Source organism: Zootoca vivipara, chromosome 8 (assembly GCF_965207765.1).
Source record: "Zootoca vivipara chromosome 8, rZooViv2.hap1.1, whole genome shotgun sequence".
In the NCBI taxonomy this organism is placed as follows: Eukaryota; Metazoa; Chordata; class Lepidosauria; order Squamata; family Lacertidae; genus Zootoca; species Zootoca vivipara.
Window position 1 is genome coordinate 45,947,848 of NC_142591.1, and position 18,585 is coordinate 45,966,432.

Sequence of the window (18,585 nt, forward strand, 5' to 3'; positions counted from 1 at the left end):
CTTACAATCAGGGTGCTTGTCTGCAATCTGGTGTTTTTTTTTCCAACTGGAGATGCCAAAGTATTCAACCTGCATGTTTTTTCTGCATGCAAAGAAAATACTTTACCCACCATACACAACACATTTTCATATCTATCTAGAGAGGGAAAGCAAACATTAAGTTGTTTATATTCAAGTTTGTAAATAAACCTGAATGACATATAGATTATTTTATATCAAGAGTTGAAACACCAGCTGGGGTTGTAAAGGATTACGACTGGATTAGCTTCTGAATCAATTCAACCAGGCCACATTCACACCATCCATTTGAAGCTCTATGATACCATTTTAAACAGGCCAGGCTTCCACCCCAAACTGAGAACTGTAGCTTGTTAATGGTCCTCACAGTTGCTAGCAGACCCCCCCCCATGGAGCTATAGTTCCCTGAGGAGTTTAACAATCAATCCCCCTTCACAGAGAACTCTGGGAATTGCAGCTGTGTAAGAGGAATAAGGTAAAAAATGTAAAAGGTAAAGGACCCCTGAACAGTTAAGTCCAGTCAAAGGCGACTATGGGGTTGTGGCGCTCATCTTGCTTTCAGGCCGAGGGAGCCAGTGTTTGTCCACAGACAGCTTTCCAGGTCATGTTGCCAGCATGACTAAACCACTTCTTGCGCAAAGGGACACTGAAAGGAAACCAGAGCGCACGGAAATGCCATTTGCCTTCCCACCACAGCGGTACCTACTGTATTTATCTACTTGCACTGGCGTGCTTTTGAATTGCTAGGTTGGCAGGAACTGGGAACAAGCAACGGGAGCTCACCCCATCGTGGGGATTTGAACCACTGACGACCTGATTAGCAAGCCCAAGAGGCTCAGTGGTTTAGACCACATCCCTGTAAGAGGAATAGGCATAGCCTATCAGCACCCTTAACAAACTTCAGGTGACTGAGAACAGAAGAAATACACCTCACTGGCCTATTGGAGATAAGACCAGACCTCCCTTGGCAGCACATGGACCAATTATCTACATTCATATCCAGATTCATAACCCGTGTGAAGCAGTATTGTGGAAGCAGACTGACACTTTTCAGAAGTGAACTTCTGCAAGGCAGCTGATGGCTGCCCCAGAAGCCCTTCCACCTATTGGAAATGGATCACACCAAATCAATTTGAATTGGAAATGTGTTGTGAAGAGTTAGCTCTTCAGAGAGCCATGATACAGTATTTGTTTACGCTGGAGTATCACCTATTCTGCATGGCTCTCCTCATTTCAATAGGCATTCTTTGTCTTTTTAAATGTTTATGCTAATCATTGCATAATGTAAAATCACTCTTGACTAGCAATTATCAAACTACAAAATGTTGCTTTACAGAAAACTGTACACAGATAATGCAGAAATGATTAATCTCTCTAGTATTGTTCATTTGTTGCTATGGAAATACTGTTCCTCCGCAGTGCCATTAGTAAACATTATATTAGGGATGAAGCCAATGACAAAGGCAACCAAGGACAGCAGGAAAATTGAGGGATGCATTATTTATATTGCTTTTATAGATTATATATATATATTTAAGTGAACTAATACAAACACATTCTTTCCCAGGGAATTGTCTGCAGCTAAGGAGGCAGTTCATGCTATTGCCCCTGACTGGCTCACAAAACATAAGTGATCCTCTCTGTCTGATGCATGTAAATATCAGCAACTTTATGCCGATATGGAAATGGGCAGCTAAACTGTCACTTAAGCTCCCTGTGCTGGCCCAGTGAGGTTTGAACTAGGAAGACTTACTCTCACGCAACACTGGTCCCTCTCCATTCACCCAGTGATGCAACCTGCATCACTGTGAACATTGAAATGTAACAGAATTGACTTTAAACTAGATAGACAATACTTAATGTACAAATATGAAATTCAAAACTATTGGGACAAATTTTGCCTCAGACACAAACCATTTTATGCAGCAAATTCCAGATTGATTTGTTGTTTTGCTTGCATGCAGCTGAAAAATGCTCAGGGGACAATGATGACCCTTCAGTAAAGGAAAGGTTGCTCCCAGAGACTTTTATGTGAAATCCCGTGTTCAGATCTAAAAAAAGATCAGGCAAGGATATGTCATTATTTTTAAACAGGGCAAATAAAAGCTTTCAGGATGCTTTTTTATGGTGAAATGATTAAATGTCTTCCCACTCCATGTTGCTCTCTCAGTTTCGAGCAAAGACACACAGGGCCGTCTTAAGTATATCTGGTGCCCTTGCGCCGTGGTGCGAAGATCCCTCCAGTGCCCCCCCTGCCCCGTTTCCCAAGCGACTGTCTGGTGGGCGCCCCCCTGGCAGCCCGGCGCCACCCAGCCTTGCCGTAGGGCCGGCCCTGAAGAGACACATCCCACAACTCCCTTTTGAAAATAAGGAGCTGCAGCAAGTCCTGAGCATTAAGAGGGAGGGTAACTTTTGTTTGGCCTCAGTTTATTTCCATTTTGTTTTCACAAAGAAGGATAGGTCTGTGAATTGTTTACCTTGAATCCAGAGCAATGTATTTGTTGCTTTTGTAGGGAAACTCAAAAGGGTGGTGGTGGTGGTGAAAGGGGTGGTGGTGAAAGGACAAGTCTTGGCACAAGTAGCAGGAGCTGTGATGAAGCTGTTGCAATATTCTCTGCCTGGCATCTGTATTGTATGAAATTTCATTGATGTATAAAAATATTAATTAAGGAAAGAAGCACAGCTGCATGATAGAAAACAAGCCTTGCAAGCAAAAGGCCTCCAGCTTAATTCCTGCCTTTTCTGTTCAGTTTGGTCTGGGAAAGAGTTTAATTTGAAGCCAAGGAGGACTACTGCTTTGTAGACAATACAAGCTTGATGGACCAATAGTCTAACTAAGTATAAGCAGGATCCGATGTTGGGGTAGAGTGGAAGTGCTTACCTGGCAAGAGAGTTGCTGTGGCTTACTAGGAGAAGAGGGAGAGGTGAGGCAGTGAGGAGGGCAGTGCAGCACAAATACATGGGCAGCAGTGCTAGATTGGCTCTGCTGGTGTGTTTGCACCACACTGTCTTCCCCACTGCCTCACTATTCCCCTCCTCTTCATGGTAATCAGCAGAAACTCACCAGCTGGGAGGTCAGGTAACTGCCTCCACCCCAGCACATCATTAGTGGCTCAGTATAAAGTAGTATCTTACATTCCTGTGTAAATATTGTATATGCATTGCTTAAAACAGACACAGGTAGGTAGCCGTGTTGGTCTGACGCAGTATAAAATTGTCCAGTAGCACCTTGGAGACCAACTAAGTTTGTTCTTGGTATGAGCTTTCATGTGCATGCACACTTCTTCAGATATTCTGAAACAGAAGTCACCAGACCTTTATATATAGTGAGAGGGTGGGGAGGGCTATTACTCAGAAGGGTGGTGGGAATGGGTGATTGGCTGATAGGTGTGGTAAACCTGCTGACGACTGTAAATGACTGCAATTGGTCTTAAAGGAAAAAGCAAGGGATGAGAAACATAGCTTTATCATGTATAATGACATAAGAAGCCAATGTCTCTATTCAGACCAGGTCTCTCCATGGTTTTAAGTTGGTGATAAGTTGTAATTCAGCAACATCTCTTTCAAGTCTATTTCTGAAATTCTTTTGTAATATGCACACGAAAGCTCATACCAAGAACAAACTTAGTTGGTCTCTAAGGTGCTACTTGACAAAGTTAGACAACATCTTATAAAGCAGAGACATCATCTTGCCGACAAAGGTCTGTATAGTTAAAGCTATGGTTTCCCCAGGAGTGATGTATGGAAGAGAGAGCTGGACCATAAAGAAGGCTGATCACCGAAGAATTGAGGCTTTTGAATTATGATGCTGGAGGAGACTCTTGAGAGTCCCATGGACTGCAAGAAGATGAAACCTATCCATTCTGAAGGAAATCAGCCCTGAGTGCTCACTGGAAGGACAGATCCTGAAGCTGAGGCTCCAATACTTTTGCCATATCATGAGAAGAGAAGACTCCCTGGAAAAGACCCTGATGCTGGGAAAGATGGAGGGCACAAGGAGAAGGGGACAACAGATGATGATATGGTTGGACAGTGTTCTCAAAGCCACCAACATGAGTCTGACAAAACTGCGGGAGGCAGTGGAAGACAGGAGTGCCTGGTGTGCTATGGTCCATGGGATCACAAAGAGTCGGACACAACTAAACCACAACAAAGGTGCTACTTTTCTTTTAAAATATATATTAAAACAGACACTTATACTTCTTTTGGATGTCCTCAATGATTTATTTTTACATACACCTAGAGATGCTCCATATGTTGATACAAATGGTCTCCAAATTATTTAGGTCAGCACAATACATGACGGGTGGTTGAACTGATGAAAATTTCATGCTGGATATTTTCACATGCCTTTGCTGACTTGTCTAAACACCGTATTGCTTTATGGTCACAAAACATTCAGTTCTAACATATTGATTGAGTCTATAGAACCAATTCTTCCTGGCCAGTGCTACCATTAAGCAAAGTGAGTCTGCTGCCTCAGGCAGCTGATTTGGGGTGTCATGAAACGACAAGAAATGCTTAGTTATTAAATGTATTATTGTTGTATTTGTACTGACAGGCAGCAGGAGAGATGCTATTGAGATTTTCTGCTTCAGGTGCCCAAGTAACTTAGCTGGCCTTGGATAATATGTACTGTAGCTTCCTTGACCTAGAGCCCTGGAGGGGGCCATTTGCTGCTCCACCTCAAGCAGCAAAGTATTCTGAGCTGGCCCTACAGCTCTTCTACACTTTGCTTTGCTAGCTGTGCAAGATGCAGTATCCAATATAATTCACTCCGAGGAATAATCTATAATTTAAGAATGCATAAGAATTCTGAATTTCATTTGCCAAATTATACAATTTTGAAATGCTACATAATGCATAAATAGCTTCAGCAAACAAATCCATTTAGCCATTCCCACTGTATAATTATGTTGACATTTCATTAATTTTGAGATTGCAATTGGTTTCTAATCACATCTTTTTTATATCTGGAGAGGACTATTTGTTGATATTACGTTTTAAATTGTATTTCTAATGAAAAACAGGCACAAATCCTTATTGCCTGAATGGCATATAGAAATATCTAGTAAAGGCTGAGGATGTAGTTTAGAATATTCACCTTGTTTTCTTGTAATAAGCATTAATGAGAGAGACACAACTGAGAATCCCAGTGGCATCCAAGAACACATTTTCATCTGGCTACATCATTATGGAAATTTTGACCATCAGCTCTTAATTACAAGTTCCATATTTACATGATGGGAATTCATGAATTTTGCTAGACTGTTCATAGTTCTCCATTACCCACTGCTCTATAGAGGCTGTTGCAGTGTGTCCAAATAAACAGGAAAATAGACAGAATATTGTTAAAGTCCAAAGCTAACTTGGCACTTAGACTGCATATTTAACATGCAAGAAGACTTTTTCAGGGCAAAAGCAATTGTAGCTCAAGGCAGAAGTAGCAGCTGCCACTGTGTTCAGCTAAATTAAAACCTTTTTACAGCAGAGAAAAATCCCTGCTAGTCCTAAGAGCTGAAATATTGAAAATGCTCTTACTATGGTTGATGAATTAATAGCAGTTGTGACCTGCCTGCGGCTGCTCTGCCACAAGAATCACAGGACTGGATATCTCTTGCTACTTGCACTTTTCAACTCCTATAAGCTGGAGAAGGAAGCAATCAAATGTTTCTAAAGGTACATCATTTTATCAGAGCATTTTGCCTCCAATCTCACATTATTGCTATTATAGGTGCCTCGGTTAACACATCAGCATTTAGCGAAGAACCCAAATGGCCTTGTTGAGTCTTTTAGAACCTTTGAAGTCAAATCAGGGAAGAATGAAGACAGTTTCAAAGCACTTGCTGAAAATGAGCTTCTTGTATTTGTAACAATTAGGAAAAAATTACATATCCACTAGCTTGAAGCAAGGGCAGGCAACCACACATCTCTAGGCTAACAGATAAGTTATCCAGTCGAAGGACTTCTTCAAATGCTATTTTCTCTCTCCCCATACTGTTAGGAATGAGTGTAAGGGGAAAGTGGTTGGAAACATGAGGTTTTAAAAAATGTCCAGTCTAGCAAATGGATCCCCTGAAGCTGATATACAAGCTCTACACCCCACTTTTACATTCAGATACAGCTGAGATTTGCTTCTTTGGTAATCCCCCCTCTGCCCAGTTTCTCTAATTACAAATTAAAATGTTTAACAGAACAATTCTATGCATGTGTTAATAGGATTGCAGCTGGCAAATATATAATCTAGCCAAACGTTTGGATTTAGGAGCATAAACATCAGGCAGACTACACAAAGAACTACACAAAGTGGTATCAGCTTGGCAAAGGAAAGACAGATGGTGTAAATGCTAAGCAATGCTCATTTTGACCAAAATCTTACAGCTCTAAATTGGCCATGATTAATACCCAAGCAAAGTGTTGGGGTGTCAGAGAAAGGTAATAGTTGGACCTCTTTATCTATCTATCATCTATCTAATCTATCTGTCTGTCTATCATCTATCTATCTATCTATCTATCTATCATCTATCTATCTAATATTTTAGGTTGTTTCTCCTTGTTCTTAATGTTCATTTTTGTTGATTACTTTGAGTTTCACTATTTCTATACTAATAAATAAATAGCAGCAGAAATCTTATAGAAAACATTAAATCCATGTGCTTCAACTGTGAGGAAATGTATATTTAGTGTTGAATTACTATCCATAGGATAGTATGACTGCCACTGACCCCATGACTTCTGCTATTGTTTACCTGAAGCAGATGTGTAATGTGATGTGATGTCATCACACTGAACATGATGTCAGGGTGGAAGGTGGCAGTAGAATGAAAAATGTCCCATCACAGGTTAGTGCAGTGAAGAGGACCAGACCAGGTCCATTGCCATTGCATGATGGCAGAAGGGCTGGCTCAGGATCCAGTGTCCTCCTCTATGCCCCTAAGTCTGGGCAACTTCCAGTCGCCCACCATTTGGGTAGGTGCACTGGGGTGCTCCTCATGGACAGGGCTTGGCTGGCAGCGGCAGAGCTCCCTCGCTAGCTGTGGCTGGCAGAGCCAGGCAGGACTGGGCAGAGGGACACCGTCATTCCATCCAAGAGAGCAAATGGCACAAGATTCTGTGAATCTTGTTTTTGCTCATATATGGAAGATTTTATTCTATATACAGAAGTTATTGAAATAAAACACCTTTGCTAATGGCAGACAGAGCAAATATTGCTCCTCTTTTCCCTGTCCATCATTTATTAAATTCTGAGACAACACATTCACAGTAAATGATCTGATTGTTCCATAACATCCTAATCAATATCCGTTGGTGCTATCATTTAGACATAGCCATTTAGAAATGAAAGAGCATGTTTTATTCAAGCTGCAATGTCCTATTTGCAGCAATAACAAAAAATGTAGGAGACATTATGTTTTGACTTATTTCAATGGCAGGATATTATAGTCTGAATTGAAGCTAAACTTCTGTTCAGATTTCTTTAGAAATATCTAAACAGCTGAGTTAACAGTGCTGAAAAAAATAGTTATGGTAGGAAAAGCTAATAGGTTCCATAGTACTTCTTTTTAAAAAACATCACATCTTTCTATATGCTAGACAACTTGCGAAAAATCGGGGTGGGGAGGACTCACAAATACCGCAGCAAACAGTTTAAAGCCATAAATGATTATAACTTTTCTAGGCATCAGCCTGAGCTTCACAAATCACAGATCTCAGCACAGCTTCCGAAGCTTTGATTGCGTTGTTTGTGACCAACGTAGAGCTACCATGCAGGGATGCCATTTAGGGATGGGGGAACAGCGGCTGCCTTGTATCTCAGATCACATAGGATTATTGCTCAGGAGGAGATGGAAGAGGAATTCACTTTACATTTAAAGGCAAACGTACCTGATTCATACTTTCTGAAACAATATGCAAAGTGAATCACAGCCATCCTTTGTAGTTCTCTGAATTTAGCAAAGCAGTTCTCTCTGCTTTGCTAAGCAGTTCTTTGGTAATATATACAAAAATGTGTACACTGGAATAAAGTGTGCATAGAAGTTTGTGTGTGAGAGAGAAAATATGCAAAATGAATGTTTTTGCAGACGTGTATATTTGAGGAAATTTGCATGTAAAAATTTTATAGTAGGAGAAATTTGCATTAAAATGCTGGTTGCTTTTCATGAGAACTTTAGGAAAAATACAAACTGATGTGGAAACATGGAGAATGGTGCTTAAGACGGGAAAACGAGAAACAGAGAAATTGGCATATTTCCTCACCCCTAATGAGGAGCCCCTATATCTTTTGTTACCATGAACTATGTTCTTAACGCGTTATTTTGGGCAATTTACATTGCAAGTCTATGTATGATTTCTTAGTACGATGTTCAAGTGAATTCAATGAGACTTAATCTCAGGTAAGTACATAAAGGAATGCAGCCTTGATCTTGATTCTATCGAAGGGCATGTCTTTGAAAAATTTCCACCCCCCACCCCCCGTTTCCTGGTCCCATGTGGAAATCTCCTAGGTCACAGATTAGCAACCTGTGACCCTCCATAAATTGTTGTAGACTAAATTACACCATCCCTGACCATTGGTCAGAATGACTGGGGCTCATTGGAGTTGGAATCCAACTGATGAAACTCTGGATAACTGTTACTTTTTCTGAGACTGTGCCCACAGAGGTATAAAACACCAAGATGATAAGTGCCTCCCATTTTAGGAACACTGACCTACCTGTTTGTTTTAATGTGGAGGGAGATACAGGTAACCTTGGTTGCCTAGCTGAGAAACACCTGCAGAAACACCCCAAAGACCATCTTATTGGGATAGCAACAACCACTAAGCAGTTGTTGTGATTCTTTCTAGGACAGGTCCAATAGAGCTATAAAACACCAACTGACAGAATGCAATGGGCCACCAATGGCACACCAACCCCAGAGGGAGGGCCATCTCTTCTGGAGGTCCAGTTTGATGGGCTAGGCTTGTTTTGCCTTTTATCGTTTGCAGAATAGAACCATAGAGTGGGAAGCGACCAAAAGTGTCATCAATTCCCTGAAATGCAAGAATCTGGGGCTTGAACCAACCGAATGTGGGGCTTGAACCAACAACCCTGAGATCAAGTGTCTCCTGTTATACCAACTGATATATTCTGGTTTCCGTCTTGGATTTTTCTTAGCTTTGTTCCCTATACAACAACTCACAAAATGTTTATTATTATTTTCAATTTTTTGATGGCAAAGGCTATCATTTACTACCAAGCAGTTCATAAATTTCATAAGCTGTATTTCCTACATCGTAACATTTTGCCATTGATAAATGAGTCAATTTTAACAAATTCACAAGCACGTTTATATAGGATAAGAAAAAGAAAAGTAGCCCAGCCACCCTACATTGCAAAGTACAGCTAATTTAGACAATTTTATTCTGCTAATAATGTCTTGAAGGGCATCCTAATGAGTTAGAGTTCCAGAGATCTCTTGATAAAAATGTAACTGCTTCAGCTTCCCACCATGCAGCAGCTAGCCAACCTTCTCCCAAAATTAAATGACATTAATTTAGGGATCAAAGTAGTGAGAGTTTGAATGATTCCACAATCTGACAGATTAGGAATTGACATTATTTTTTATCACTATTCTGACACCTATATTATTTTAATGAGACTCAGTCCTTCAGCATTTTGTCTCCAATACTGAATGACACTGTGAGCTCAGCCTTCAAGTCAGAAAAAAGATCACCATCCTCAAATTGTAGGCCAATCTGTTTTATAAATTGCAATGTTAAAATTCTGGGGAAAGAACTACATACATATCATAATGAAAATAAATATACATGTCCATTAAGCTGTTCTATAAAGAACCGGTATAACTCTTGTAATTTCAAGCATTTTCTTTTAACCAGCAGCATGTCTGGCAGTGCTTGAGATCTCTCTCTGCTATATACCGTATTTTTCCATGTATAAGACAATGCTTTTTGCTAAAAATAAATAGGCTAAAATTGGGTGTCGTCATATACACGGATCGTGAATGGAGAGGGGGGAAACGTGTGATTAATGGTAGCAGCAAGCAGGAGATTGGCAGCGGTGATTGGGTGGGTGATTGGTGGCTGCGGCAAGGCAGGCAGGTGATTGGTGGCTGCAGCAAGTGGGCGGGTGGGCTGTTGGTGACGGCGAGTGGGCAGACAATTGGCTGCAGCGAGGTGGGCGATTGGCTGTGGCTGTGGCAAGCGATCGGCAGTGGCGCGCAGGCGGGTGAGCAACTGGCGGGAGCTGGGTATGTTCAGCCTGGAGAAGAGAAGGTTAAAGGGTGATATGATAGCCTCATTCAAATATATAAAAGGATGTCATATAGAGGAGGGAGAAAGGTTGTTTTGTGCTGCTCCAGAGAAGCGGACACGGAGCAATGGATTCAAACTACAAGAAAGAAGATTCCACCTAAACATTAGGAAGAACTTCCTGACAGTAAGAGCTGTTCAGCAGTGGAATTTGCTACCAAGGAGTGTGGTGGAGTCTCCTTCTTTGGAGGTCTTTAAGCAGAGGCTTGACAGGCATATGTCAAGAATGCTTTGATGGTGTTTCCTGCTTGGCAGGGGGTTGGACTGGATGGCCCTTGTGGTCTCTTCCAACTCTATGATTCTATGACCTCCCCCACCCCGCTTAAAAAGCTAAACTACTTAATTTCTTAATTTTGGTTTTTTTTTTAAAAAAAGCAGGGGTCTTATACACAGAAAAAATATGGTAATAAGATGTTATGACTGCCATCACATGGAAATAACAGGTGTCAAATGACATTTCACAAAAGCTCTGTGAGATCTTGCCAGAATTCTGTGAGATCTTGTGAAATTTCTCTGGAAGATGCCGCTACCGCTTCCGCTTCCGCTGCACAGCTCGAGTAAGTGAGGCTTTGGCAGCAAAGAGGGCACCTTTCCATTTTGCCATCCTTAGGCCATCCCTGTTGCCCTGATCACTACTGGATGGGTCTATGAGGCATTATAAGGAAGGAATGAGAGAATAACTGCGTTTCCAAATGCCTTCTGCTTATTCAGAAATTTCATACCTTTCTGTGGAAACTGATGTCATTAGGAGAAACCAGGGTTCATTCCAGGATTGTATGCCAGTGGTGTGCGACAAATATTTTATTTGCAAATGCTTGCTGAGCTCTTCCCCCGCCCTTCCAACAATAAATAAATTATTCATTGCATTGCATTATTGGAAAATTCAATGGTTCATTGAGATATTGTGAGAACTGTGAAAATCCAATTTCATTATAAAAAGTGTGAAAGAAGGTTTTCATTGCAAAATGTATTAATGCTTTTAAACATTGTCATTGCGATGCGGGCCTCTGTGCAAGATTCCACACAATTAGCCTGCTATTGGTATTACAGTTTCCAACAAAGCAAACTTCAACAAAATGCAACGTTTCCTCTTGCGCAGTTTGCTGGCTAATTTCAAAGTCTCCATATAAGAAGTATATCATGCTTATTCAGTGCTTTCTCATGTAGCAACTAGCTAAGAACTTTGACTTAATGAAGCATACTAAGCATGAGCTGTTTGCTCCTGCTGGAGGAGACCTCCATTCTATAGGAATTCATTCACAGAATTTGGCAATTCTAACCACTTCTCGTATCAGATGACCAAGTCACTTATGACCAAGTCACTTGTGCATTGGGTTGTTGTTGTTGTTTTCAATGAAAAAAGCCCAACTAATTATACGCAAAATTACATGCCAAAAATACAAAACATAATACAGTACATATAATAGAGCCAAACACCATGTGGTACTATATTTCTGCAGCACAATTTTGTAAGTCTTAATGCATAAGTATTTTATACAGTTATATGCATTGTTCTATGTATCTGTCCTAGGTGCTGACTACTTTAGGAAATGTGGAGGTATCTGCATATAATATTACAGGCATAATATGTGGGAGTTGTTCATATCTTTAGCAAAACTAATAATAATAAAAATAACTCACTTTTGGTAACTGCCATGCATTATATGTACGGCTGCCTCTAAAGACAGTTAGGAAACTTTAGCTAGTACAGAATTCAGCAGCCAAGTTGCTCACTGGGGGAAGCCGCTTTGAGCATATTACACTGATCCTTGTCCAACTGCACTGGTGACCAATTAGTTTCTGGGCCCAATTCAAAGTGCTGGTTTTGACCTCGGTTTACACCTACCTCGGCGAGCGACCACCATGACCTGGAAGTGTTTACATCCAGGTTCCGTGGCGTCGGATGTGCAGACGCGATTTGTGCAGCTCACGCATGCGCAGAAGCGCTCTGCGCAGCGCGCACATGTGCAGAAGCGTTCCTTTGGCGAGTGACCACTTTGGCAAGTGACCGCCTCCGCGGAATGGATTGCGGTCGCAAACCGAGGTACCACTGTACAGTTTTAATTGGCTCAGGACCACAATACCTCAAGAACCGCCTCTTTCCATATGAACCTACCCGGACCCTGTGATCATCCTTTGAGGCCCTTCTTTGTGTATCTCCTGAGAGATTCAGTGGGTGGCAACATGAGAATGGGCCTTTTCTGCAGTGGCTCTCTGCTTGTGGAATGCTCTCCACAGGGAGGTTCACCTGGCACGCTCAATTTACACCTTTAGGAGCCAGGCAAACATATTCCTATTTAACCAGGCCTTTGGTTGATTGACATCCAATTCCCTTTTAAAATGTGTTGGGGAGGGGGCTTTATTGGGTTGTTGTTGTGATGATGATGATGATGATGATGATGTGTGTTTTTACATTGTGATTTCATGTTGTAACTGTCCTGAGACCTGTGCGTATAGGGCGGTATAAATTTAATAATAATAATAATAATAATAATAATAATAATAATAATAATAAATAATTGCAATGTGCCAATTTTCACCAACCACCAGCTGTTCCTGGAACCCACATTCTCATTCTCTCTCTCTCTCTCTCCCTCCCCCTCCTTCTCATTATTATACCTGAACATCAAATTAACTTGCAAGAGCTTACAACTTAACTAACATTGCGTTTTCCATTACTTACACCCAAAGCAATTTAAATGCATAGTATGCCCTATGAGTAATATGAAAGAACTAATCCCTCAGATAGAAGGCTGTTACTGTGTCCTTTGGGAAAGTCTTCATTTCTACTTAGTATTGCAAAAACACATACATCCCTCTGACAAATACATTGCATAGAGGCTAGTTGTTAGAATTTTCACACACTGGAAAAGAAAAGAAGAGATTATGTTTCTTCTGCACTGGTAGAGTTTCATAATTGGTGACAAAACAAAATCTAATAACTTGTTAGGAACTTCTGGGAAACTGATACATGACAGACTAGTTCTTTGGCTCCCTTTCAACGTTGCCTCAGTTGCACGGCAGACATTACAGTCTCTTCTTCCTGCACTGCTCTGGAAACATCAGAAGCTGTAAATGGTAGAAGCTGAAAACCTGGCTCTTTGCTAATATAGTTTGCTCTGCTCAAGAGCTAAGGAATGCAGGTATGGGACAGTGCCATGCCATGTGCCATACAACTTGGATTCCAGCATTATGGCATGATTCAGTCATTCCTGTGCCACTAAGACTACCGTCCTGTATACACTTCCCTGGAAGGAAGCTCCATTTAACTCAGTGAGACTTACTTCTGAGAAGACATGCATATAATTGCACTGTAAAGGTAAAGGGACCCCTGACCATTAGGTCCAGTCGTGGACGACTCTGGGGTGGTGGCGCTCATCTCGCTTTACTGGCCGAGGGAGCTGGCGTACAGCTTCCGGGTCATGTGGCCAGCATGACTAAGCCGCTTCTGGTGAAGCAGAGCAACACACGGAAATGCCATTTACCTTCCCGCCGGAGTGGTACCTATTTATCTACTTGCACTTCGATGTGCTTTCGAGCTGCTAGGTTGGCAGGAGCAGGGACCGAGAAACGGGAGCTCACCCCATCACGGGGATTTGAACTGCCAACTTTCTGGTTGGCAAGCCCTAGGCTCAGTGGTTTAACCCACAATGCCACCTGCATCCAATTGCACTGTAGGAGCCCTTAAATCACTGGACATGGCCTCTTACTATGATATGATTTGTATTCATGAGAGTGCTACTACAAGTCACCTCTGTAGTGACAGTTAATAATTTAGAGGCATTTGCTGATATTGGACACCAGTCAATCATTTATTAGAACATGGAAATTTATGGATGCTCAAAGGCGACTTGAGAATGCTGTTAGAAATGTTGAGTCACTCTATGAGTTAAGGTTGTGTTTTCATGCCAGGCCTCATACCATGGTGTTACATTTATGGACCCAAAATCATGGCAATGTCAATGATGGAAGTCGCTTTTGATGTGAGCATACATCACTGTCTAATTGCCAGTCAGATTAAGTATGCTAAACTGTCACTGGCTCTCTGACTCTAGTTTACTACTTCCCACTAGGACTTTTGTTTTGCGAGTGTGTCTCCTTATGGCAACGCAGACATGGATATGTTGTAGTCTAGAACGTGGTCTCAATGGCAGCATTTACATGGAAGATGAGTCTCTACTTCTCCTGTATCCTGATACTCAGATGTTTTCCTAGATTTTACTGTTATAGACGACCCTTTCTAAAAACAATCTCTCCATCGCATCTTGAATTTGTTGATTTGTCTCATTGACATTGCATTAGTTAGAATTCAGGCTTTTTGCTATAATTCACTGCAGACCAGACTGCAACCCAGCAGTGCTGCTCTCCCTGTGGAAAACCCTCCCCTTAGTGCAAGATTTGATTACTGACACTTTTTGTTTCATTTTGGTGCCCAGTTTGTTTGTGGTTGTTTTTTTTAAAAAAAATGTTTGCCAGGCATTTGCAGGATATTAGTTTTACTACTGAAGCCTGCTCTGAGGTTTAAAGAATGGTGGTATTACCTGATCTTTTTTAAAACTGGGTTTCTGGTTATTAATGGGTCTAATTTATAATAGTGTTGCATCTGGGAATGGACACTTTTTTGTTTGTTTCAGTTTCTCAATTTCTCACTCTTCAGTTCTCGACATTCCCACACCAATTTATGATTGTTTTCAAGTTAAAACACCTTCATGAATATTCATCAGAATGTTAGTGTGGATTTCTCCTAATTATACACATCTTTGTATGCAATTTTGCCTTCATTTTTTTTGGGGGGGGGGGGAGAGCTTTCCCTAACATAATGCATTTATGTATGATATCTTCATCAGTATTTGTTTTTTAGGCACACTTTGCCCTAATATATCATTTTTGTACACATTAGGCTACACGGCTGGAAAACTGCACTGCAAAAAGGTAAGGGATGTTTGGGAAAGTGTGAATTAGTTCACCTTTAAATGCAAACTGAATTGAATTTCTGTCCCATCCCACTCTGGGATCAGGTACATTCGATTCAATGACATGGTACAAAAGTGTTTGGTGATTATGTGTGGTATTAATAGTACTATGTTATTATTTCACACATGTAGGTTAAGTGATAACTTTACAGTAGAGATGTCAGTGATATTTTAATGCCTTTAATGGATCCATCATTTATAATGCCATTTATGAAGTGAGATGATAGCAAGCTGCTGCAATCTTCTAACTATTACCACAGGTCAAGGCTATGAGAGCATAGTATTCTGAATGCAACTCTGTACGGACATCATGATCACTCCTTTTTAAATGTGTTTGTGAAATAGTGAAGTCGGGGATGTCAGTGCTTATCAGTGGAAATAATGGGTGACATGTGATGCAATTCAGGTGTGTGACCTGCTTTTCTCTGAAAAGGGAAAAAAAGAGTAATGTGCTTAAGGAACTTGAAAGCTTAGCAGGTACCCAATCTGCTTCAAGACACTTTGATTAGGGATGCAAAGAGGCAACAATTTCCATCCTGTATTCACCAAAATCCATGATGTTTCCATTGTGCTGTTGTTAAACTTTTGCTAAAATCTACATTACTCATCTCTTTGATTACACAATCAATTACAATCCATTTCAATGAAAGGCAAACATCAAAAACAATTCAGTACATAATGTTGTTGGTTTTTTTTTACATGTTTGCAGAATAAGTGAACAACTAGGTGAATACCGCTCATACTTGCCTGCATGGTTTTCATTCTTGACCTCTGATGAATTTGCGAGCAGTGGCAATTTCGGCCCCCATTTCTATGTCTAGTGGAATTATGATCTGTCTTGACAGTAGTTAGTTCAACTCAGGAATGTGGGACTTTGCCCCAATTCACCCCACCTTGCCTCATTTGTTGAGGTGCACACAGAGCAGATTACAGAGGCACACAGGGACTCTTTAGGCTGTAACATAGACTGTTTGCTTTTGCTTGACTGCTACTGTAAATGGTGTGTGTGTGTGTGTGTAAATACACCACAATAAGCTAGCTTTCTGGTGGGGGGGCCTTCTTTTTTGTAATAGGTGGCTCATTTTTGCATCCAGCACGTATTGGGTCCCAATTTACACCTGAACTTTCCCCACATCTTTCATGGGTTCTGAATAGCCTGCAACAATAAGCATACTTCTTGACACAAAGCCCAGCCCCTATGAATTTGTTGTGGTTCACTGACTCAGTGAGACATAATTTTACAGAAGGAGCAAACAATTGCTAGCAAAATGGAATATCTTAGATCTAGGCAAAAATGGAAATCACCCTTTTTGTTCCCAGTGGCTACTTATCACATTTAATGATATTTTGTCCTGAATATTAGTTGAAGGCTATTTGGTACTGCTGGATAAATAATGGTTTCACTATGTATAAAAAAATAAGTGTGTTGGGAAAACCATATATTGAGACAGCACTAGATGCACACCAGAAAGAGAGCCAAAGGAGATGCGCACTGGAACAGTTTCATTCAGTGGAATAACAGTTTATTATGTGACTAGCGTACGGGCATTTCTTCTCTTGTAACAGTATTTTGATAGGATTTTCCAGTACACAATGTGTTGCACATAATTCTCATCTCACATAGGTATTATCATCACAACAGCCTTGCACAGTATGATGAGGCCAACAGATAGTGACTTGCCCATCACCACACAGCAAGCTTTATGGCTGTGCAGGGATTTGACCTGGGTTACCAGTACCCAAACCTATGACTCCATGAGAGCCCACGAGACAAGCAACTGCTTTCCCAGACTGATAACAGTGATCCTTTCATCCCAGACCTGTTTACTTTTGCTATAGCTTACTCAGCAGTTGGTCAGGGTTATTAAATCCCTTAAGAAACTTGGATGAGCTAATGCTGAATATTTGTTTTCTGTGCTGAATGCAACAGGAAGAGTATAAAGTCTTATGTAAACTTTTTTCTCTTTCCAGCATTCACAGTTCACTTGACTTCAACCAAGGTGTCATTATTACTCAGAGAACAAACAGAAAACAGAGGCGACTGTAATGCAGTCATGTATTCAACTGATTCTACAATAGCAGTCTCTCCGGGCCATGTGGCTTCTGATGCTGTCCAAAAGATAGCAATTTGTCACCATTGTGAGAACAGATTTGTGACATGATGGGCTTATTCGAAAGCATCACACATTCACAGACATGCGGCAGCATGTCTACAACAAACAAAGTTATCATCGCCAAAGGACTCTGGTTCCCAATTAATCATAGTTCTTTATCACAACTGGTAGGATACTGACAGAAAACAGTGAGTGTGTGAATACAGGGTAGGCTGGGTGGTGCAAAACTGGCCTCCTCTGCACAGGGAAATGCCGGAATTAGGTTATCCTGCCAAAATAAAGGGGGAGGGAGAGAATATGCTTCTACCTGCATATTATCAGGAAGATTAACACAGGTGTGTAGGTGTGTGTGTGTGTGTGTGTGTGTGTGTGTGTGTGTGTGTGTGTGTAAGCTGTGAATTTAAATTGGTTGAAACACTGAGGCAACATAGCTCTAAATTAGTTTATGGGCCCAATTCAAAGTGCTGATTTTCACCTAGAAAGCCTTAAACAGTTCAGGACCCCAAGACCTTAAGGACTGCCTCTTCCCATATGAACCAACCTGGACCCTGGATCGTAATCTGAGGCCCTTCTTTGGGTGTGTCCCCATGAGAGGTCTGGAGGATGGTAACACAGGAACAAGCCTTTTCTGCAATGACTTCCCATTTGTGGAATGAAGCCTGGTGCCTTTATTACATATCTTTAGTAGCCAGGCGAAAATGTTTCTGTTCAACCAGGTGTTTTGTTGACTGACATTCTATTGTGTTTCAAATGTGTGTGTGCGGGAAGGGGGTTTATTGGTTTGTTTTGCTTTTGTTTTTGTTTTCTTATGTATTTAGTGTTTTGATTTTGTATTTTTATGTTGTGAACCAGCCTGTGATTTTTGAATGAATGGTGGTATACAAATTTAATAAATAAAATAAAAATAATACTCAGAAGGATAGGAACTCCCTGATCCATCCTTAACATTGCCTTCCTAATGGTATGACTTCACTCAGTAACATGAAATACTACCCAAATCACACCTCATCATTTGGCATAGTAAGAGAGAGAATGTCACTCTAGTAATTATGAGAGATGGCATTTTCAGTGGTGGCACCTTCTATATGGAATCCCTTCCTTAGAGACGTTTGCCTGATGCCAATTTTGTGGCTTTTTTGGTGCCAAATATAGTCCTTTTGATTTTCATTAA